Source organism: Gorilla gorilla, chromosome X (assembly GCF_029281585.2).
Source record: "Gorilla gorilla gorilla isolate KB3781 chromosome X, NHGRI_mGorGor1-v2.1_pri, whole genome shotgun sequence".
NCBI lineage: Eukaryota > Metazoa > Chordata > Mammalia > Primates > Hominidae > Gorilla > Gorilla gorilla.
The window spans coordinates 59,855,044-59,861,820 of record NC_073247.2 but is presented as its reverse complement, the minus strand read 5'-3'; the positions used below and the strand labels follow the sequence as shown (position 1 = coordinate 59,861,820).

The 6,777-nt window shown below is 45.1% G+C and overlaps 1 pseudogene; it reads left to right on the top strand.

Moving 5' to 3' along the window:
* Positions 1–2,062: 2,062 nt before the first annotated feature.
* Positions 2,063–5,707, top strand: LOC101133905 (sal-like protein 1; annotated as a pseudogene).
* The last annotated feature ends 1,070 nt before the right edge of the window (positions 5,708–6,777 follow it).

Genomic DNA, 6,777 nt, shown 5'->3' with positions numbered 1-6,777 from the left:
GCTACCCACCCTCATCCCCTATACACCTGCAGAACTCTGGAGTTGTTTCACATATTTCATAATTAGCTTCTCAAGGCTAAAGTGGCCACTAAGACGTGTGAATCCAGGTGTCCATGTGTTTGTAGCAGCAGTCAGCTCCTCCTCTCCCGCAGTCATTAGAAATCACTTCAGGATTACAGTCAGAGCTCTTAAAAATATGCAACAAACAATTAATTTTTCAAGATACTTAATGGTTCTACGTAACAGGCAGGGGCTATCTTAACATTCTAAATAAAGTGTCTTATTTTAGAAAGTAGAGAAACATTTATCTTTTATATTCTATAATATTTAAATCTATGCTTTAAAAAGAGACCTTACATGCAATGCATACACAAACTAGCAAGTCAACATATATTTACATAAAAGGTACATCATAAAGTTAGGGGATCCTTGAGTCCAGGCAAGTATTTACAGCCCAGATCCAAAGGAAGCTGAATGTTTATGAAGAGATTTTCGCGACAGACAAGTTGAAGTTCACGGAGAAAAGCCCTGTAGAGGGCCAGCTCTCTACAACATTGGAAGTTCTGAAACATTTGTTTTCAGGAGTTAGAACCTCCCTTAGCTGCTTTATTGGTTTCTCTCAAGGACACCTGTCAGATGCTAGAAGCATTATTCTTTCTAACTTAGCCCTACCAGACTTCTAACAAAACCTATTCTCAGAAAAACAATTCTGACAAGATCTTCACCTGAAAGTGTACATGTCTGATCATGTCTACATTTTACCTTTCTCGAGAGGGCATGTATTATAAAAGCTATCAGAGACTTTAGCCAAAAGAATGAGAGTATAAAATTGGAAACTTCAGACTTACTAGATGGGGCTATAAAGTTAGCACATTAAAGAAACCTTGAAACTAGCCCAAGTTTCCCATAAAACTGAAGCTTTAGAAACTTACATTTGTCTTGTCTGAGTTCCTTTCTCAGGAGACTGGCCAATAGGCCCCTAGATGGTGTCAGTGGGGCTGGGGCTTTAGAGATCAACACATCCAGACAGTATGATACACCTGCTGCCTATTGACCAACTCCTCTTCCCTAACCCTCTCTAATTCCTGTTTTCCTTTCCTGCTATATAAACCCCTAACTTTAATCAGTTGAAGGGACAGATTTCAGACTTGTCTCCCATCTCTTGGTTGACATCACCTGCAATAAAGCCTTTTTTCCTGGACAACACTTGTCTCAGTAATTGGCTTTCTGTGTGATGAGCAACTGGACCTAGGCCGAACCTCTGGTGTTTGGCAACAACATCATGAATGAATCTCAAAATAATTACACTGCATGAATGAAGCCAGATGAAAAAGAGTATATACTATACGGTTCCATTTTTATAAAATTCTAGGCCATACAAACAGAAAGCAGTCAGTGGTTTCACGGGGATGGGAAGGTAGGAGGAAGGGATGGGATAGAGGGATGACAAAGGGACATGAGGAGACTTTTGGAGGTGATTCATATGTTCACTATCTTGATTCTTGTGATGGCTTCGTGGGTGCATGCATATGCCAAAACTCATCATATTGTCTACACTTATAAATATGTGTAGTCTACTGAATAACAATTATAACTCAATAAAGTCATAGAAAAAAATTAAGCTGACAAGATTAAATAAAAATTACTATGCAGGCCAGGCACAGTGGCTCACGCCTATAATCCCAGCACTTTGGGAGGCCAAGGTGGGTGGATCACTTCAGGTCAGGAGTTCAAGACCAGCCTGGCCAGCATGGTGAAGCCTCCTCTCTACTAAAAATGCAAAAATTAGCAGGGCATGGTGGTAGGCGCCTGTAGTCCCAACTACTGGGGAGGCCAAGGCATGAGATTCGCTTGAACCTGTGGAGACAGGGAAAAGGGTCAATCAAGTCTTCCCACTAAGAGCAAGGACACCCACATCTGTGGCCAGTGCTGTGCCAAGTTCTTTGAATTATCACATCTTCTGCTCCACAAGAAGAACTGTACTAAAAATCAATTAGTTTTATTTGTAAATGAAAATCCAGCCTTCCCACCCAGAACCTTCTCCCCCAGGCTCCCTCCCAATAATCCTGATGAACAAATGAATGAAACAGTTAACAAAACAGATTAAGTGGACTGCAGCGACCTTTCAGAACACAACAGACTTGACAGGGAAGAGTCCATGGAGGTGGAGGCCCCAGTAGCTAACAAAAGTGGCAGCAGCACTTCCAGCCGCAGCCACAGCAGTATTGCCCCAAGTGGCAGCAGCAGCAGCAGCTCCCCCACAGGTACCTCAGCAATCACAACCTCTCTACCTCAACTCGGGGACCTGACAACACTGGGCAACTTCTCCGTGATCAACAGCAACGTCATCATCGAGAACCTCCAGAGCACCAAGGTGGTGGTGTCCCAGTTCTCCCAGGAAGTGAGGTGCCGCGGGGCTTCCCGGGGCAAGTTGGCCATCCCAGCCCTCATGGAACAGCTCCTAGGTATGCAGCAGCAGCAGGTCCACTAGCTGCAACTGATCGAATAGATTTGTCACCAAATATTGCTGTTGGCTTCTCAGAATGCAGACTTGCCAACATCTTCTCATCCTTCTCAAGGTACTTTACAAACATCTGCCAACCCCTTGTCCATGCTAAATTCCCATTTATCTCAGCAGCTGGCAGCAGCAGCTTGATTGTCACAGAGCCTCGCCAGCCAATCTGCTAGCATTAGTGGTGTGAAACAGCTACCCCAATCCAGCTACTTTAGAGTAGTTCTGGCAACACCATCATTCCGTCCAACAGTGGCTTTTCTCCCAATATGAACATATTGGTGGTGTCAGTTACCACCCCGTCCTCAGAAAAGGTGGCTTCAAGAGCTGCGGCCTCCCATGTCAGCAACCCAGCTGTCTCATGATCATCCTCACCAGCTTTTGCAATAAGCAGTTTATTAAGTCCTGCATCTGATCCACTTCTACATCAGTTGGCCCCCGCTAACTCAGTTTTCCCCAGCCCTTTGCCCAACATCGGAACAACTGCAGAGGATTTAGACTCCTTGTCTGCCTTGGCCCAGCAAAGAAAAAGCAAGCCACCAAATGTCACTGCCTTTAAAGTGAAAAATAATTCCAATGAGTCATTCTTCAAACGCAAGTGCAGGTTCTGCACAAAGGTCTTTGAGAGCGACAGTGCCTTGCAGATCCACTTGCATTCCCATACTGGAAAGAGGCCATTCAAGTACAACATCTGTGGGAACGGGTTCTCCACCAAGAAGAATCTGAAAGTCCACTTTCAGTGCCACAAAGAGAAATACACCCATACCCAGATGAACCCTTATCCTGTGCATGAGCATTTGGACAATATCCCCATGAGTACCGGCATCCCATACGGCATGTCCATCACTCCAGAGAAGCCAGCCACCAGCTGGTTAGACACCAAACCAGTCCTGGCTACTCTGACCACTTCAGTCGGCCTGCCATTGCCCCCAACCCTCCCAAGCCTCATACTCTTCATCAAGACGGAAAAGCCAGCCCCCTTCCCCATTAGCCATTCTGCCACCAGTCCCACAGGTTTAGTCAAAAGTGACTCCAGGGCCGCCGAGCTGGCCACAAGAAACCTAGGTGGGCTCCCAGAGGAAGCTGAAGGGTCCACTCTGCCACCCTCCAGTGGCAAAAGCAAAGAGAGTGGTGTGGTCACCAACTCAGTCCTGACAGTGAGCAGTAGTGCCCTGAGCTCCCCAGCAGCAGACTGGGGCCCCCTGGGGAAGCACTACCACCTTCACCAACCCTTTGTTGCCTCTCATGTCCAAGCAGTTCAAGGCCAAGTTTCCTTTTGGGGGGCTCTTGGACTCAGCCCAGGCATCAGAGACATCCAAGCTTCAGCAACTGGTAGAAAACATTGACAAAAGGCCACTGGCCCCAGTGAGTGCATCATCTGCTACCCAGTTCTCAGCTGTCAGAGTGCCTTGTAAATGCACTATTGGGCACACATTAGGGAGAGGCCTTTTAAGTGTAAGATCTGTGGCCAGGTTTTCATCACAGAAAGGAATCTTAAAACCCACTACAGTGTCCATCATGCTGTGCCCCTGCTCAGAGCCCAGCATTCCTGCCCCATCTGCTGGAAGTTGACAGACGACGCTGTCATCCCACAGCAGCACACTCGAATGCATATGGGAGGCCAGGTCTCCAACACCCCAGTCCCCAGCAGTTACTCTGAGTCCATGGAGTCTGACACAGGCTCCTTCTATGAGAAAAATTTTGATGACCTAGACAACTTCTCCAATGAAAAAATGGAAGACTGTCCTGAGGGCAGATTCCCTGATATGCCCAAGTCTGCAGAAGACTCCCAAGACAGCTTATCTTCTTCGCCTTTGCCCCTAGAGATGTCGAGCATCACTGCTTTGGAAAATCAGATGAAGATGATGAATGTTGGCCTAGTGGAGCAGCTGCGGGCCAGCCTGAAGTCAGTGGAGAATGGGTCCTTCGAGGATGATGTCCTGATCAATGATTCATCCTCAGTGGGTGATGACATGGAGAGCTAAAGTGCTGGCAGCCCAGCCATCTCAGAGTCTACGTCTTCCATGCAGGCTCTGTCCCCATCCAACAGCACCCAGGAGTTCCATAAGTCACCCAGAGAAGAGGAGAAACCACAGAGAGTGGTCCCAAGCGAGTTTGCCAACGGTTTGTCTTTCATTCCAGTGAATGGCGGGGCTTTGGATCTGACATCCAGTCACATAGAGAAAATCATCAAAGAAGATTCTTTGGGGACCCTCTTCCCTTTCAGAGTCCAGCGTAAATTTAAAAACACTGCTTGCAACATTTGTGGCAAAACATCTGCTTGTCAGAGTGCCTTGGACATTCACTATAGAAATCATACCAAAGAGAGACCATTTATTTGCAGTTTGCAATTGTGACTTTTCCACAAAGGGTAATTTGAAGCAGCACATGTTGACACATCAGATGCAAGATCTACCATCACAGCTCTTTCAGCCCAGTTCCAATCTTGGCCCCAATCAGAACTCTGTGGTGATTCCCGCCAACTCATTGTCATCTCTCAGCAAAACGGAGATCAACGGCTTTGTGCATATTTCTCCTCAGGACAGTAAGGACACCCCCACCAGTCACATCCCTTCTGGGCCTCTGTCTTTCTCTGCCACATCTCCAGTTCTGCTCTTGGCTCTGCGCAGAACTCCCAAGCAGCACTACTGCAACACATGTGGCAAAACCTCCCCCTCGTTGAGTGCCTGGCAGAACTCACATTGGAGAGAAACCGTTTGCTTGCACTATTTGTGGAAGAGCTTTCACGACAAAAGGTACACACGGGCACTCACATGTGGAATAGCACCCCTGTGTGACAGGGTAGGCAGCTCTCTGGGGATGGGCCCATGACATTTCTAGGAGGCAATCCCATCAAGTTCCCAGAAATGTTCCATAAGGATTTGGTGGCAAGATCAGGAAGTGGGGATCCTTCCAGCTTCTGGAATCAGAATGCAGCACGGCATTCCAACGGGTTGGCGATGAAGGGCAACGGGATCTCCATCATTCAGAATGGTGACATCCATCCAATTCCTGGAAGCCTCGACACTGGGAACAGCTCACCTGTTAGTGGGCTGACAGGAAATCTGGAGAAGCTCCAGAAATCAGAGCCCACTGCTTCTCTGGCCGGCCTGGGGAAAATGCAAGCAATTAGAAGAGAACCAATTCCGCTTCACCCGCTTCATGGAGGACAGCAAAGAGATCGTCACAAGTTAAAGCAGCTTGGGCTGCAAACATAGCATTCATTCCTGTTCAGAATACGACCTGTGGTGGCCTCCTACCCCTTGCCCCCATACCCCTTCCTTCTGGTTTCCCAGATCTATGAATTACAACATCATGAAGATATTCTTTTGTACCCTGTTCAACTCTGGAGTTCTAAGGAAGCTTATTTATTAGCGATATAACCTCGCTTTGCAAACGGAATGAAAGTATTAACTTTGGTCTTATGTATTTTGGACTAAATACTAATTAGCTAGAGTGCTGTAAACTTGCTGTGATATGTATGGCAATTGCAAGTTGCCCTGCTAGGCAGTTGTAATCTGGCGTTAACTTATTTTTTATATCCAGTTTAATATGAATCTGGTGTTGATGCAATGCCTCAGTGATGCATTAGATCTCTAATAAAGTCTGTACATAAATGTACACTTTGATTCTGCTGGAAATTTTTATCATCAAACACATTGTCTAATCTTTCAAAACAGATTTAAGGAAAGGACTGAAAGTACAGACTGAACAGTGTGGTTGTTTGACAGGTTTGTTTTTTTATTTTTATTCAAAAAGTCAAACTTTTTTTGTTTTGTAGATTTAACCATTTCCTTTTTGAATTGCTATTTGTATTGTGCTTTTTACATGAGTCATCTTCAATATTAATGCATTTCTGTACAGTAATAAGCATGCAGAATTCTTTGGAGAAAACAAACAAGTGTTGTTTTGGTAGTTGAACTAAGACATAACATTTTGCTGTGTAGGTATATACATGATAGAAAATGTGTGCTGGAATTTCACAAGGCTGCTAAGTATAGCATCTTGAACAATATTCAGTAGAGAAAATGTAAATGCTCTTGTATATAAATAAGAAATATCACTTTCATTCAAATGTCCATATGTTCCTTACAAGAGCAAATGCTTCTTCTTGATCAAGAGAGCAGGAATATTTTGTATTAGGTATGGAAGGAAAAAAATGGACTGTCACATGCACTTTCATGGAAATTTGAAAGGAAAGGGGAGGGGCTCAATTTCATTTAATACTTATTAACAACAGAGATACTATAATTTTACTCAAGTAA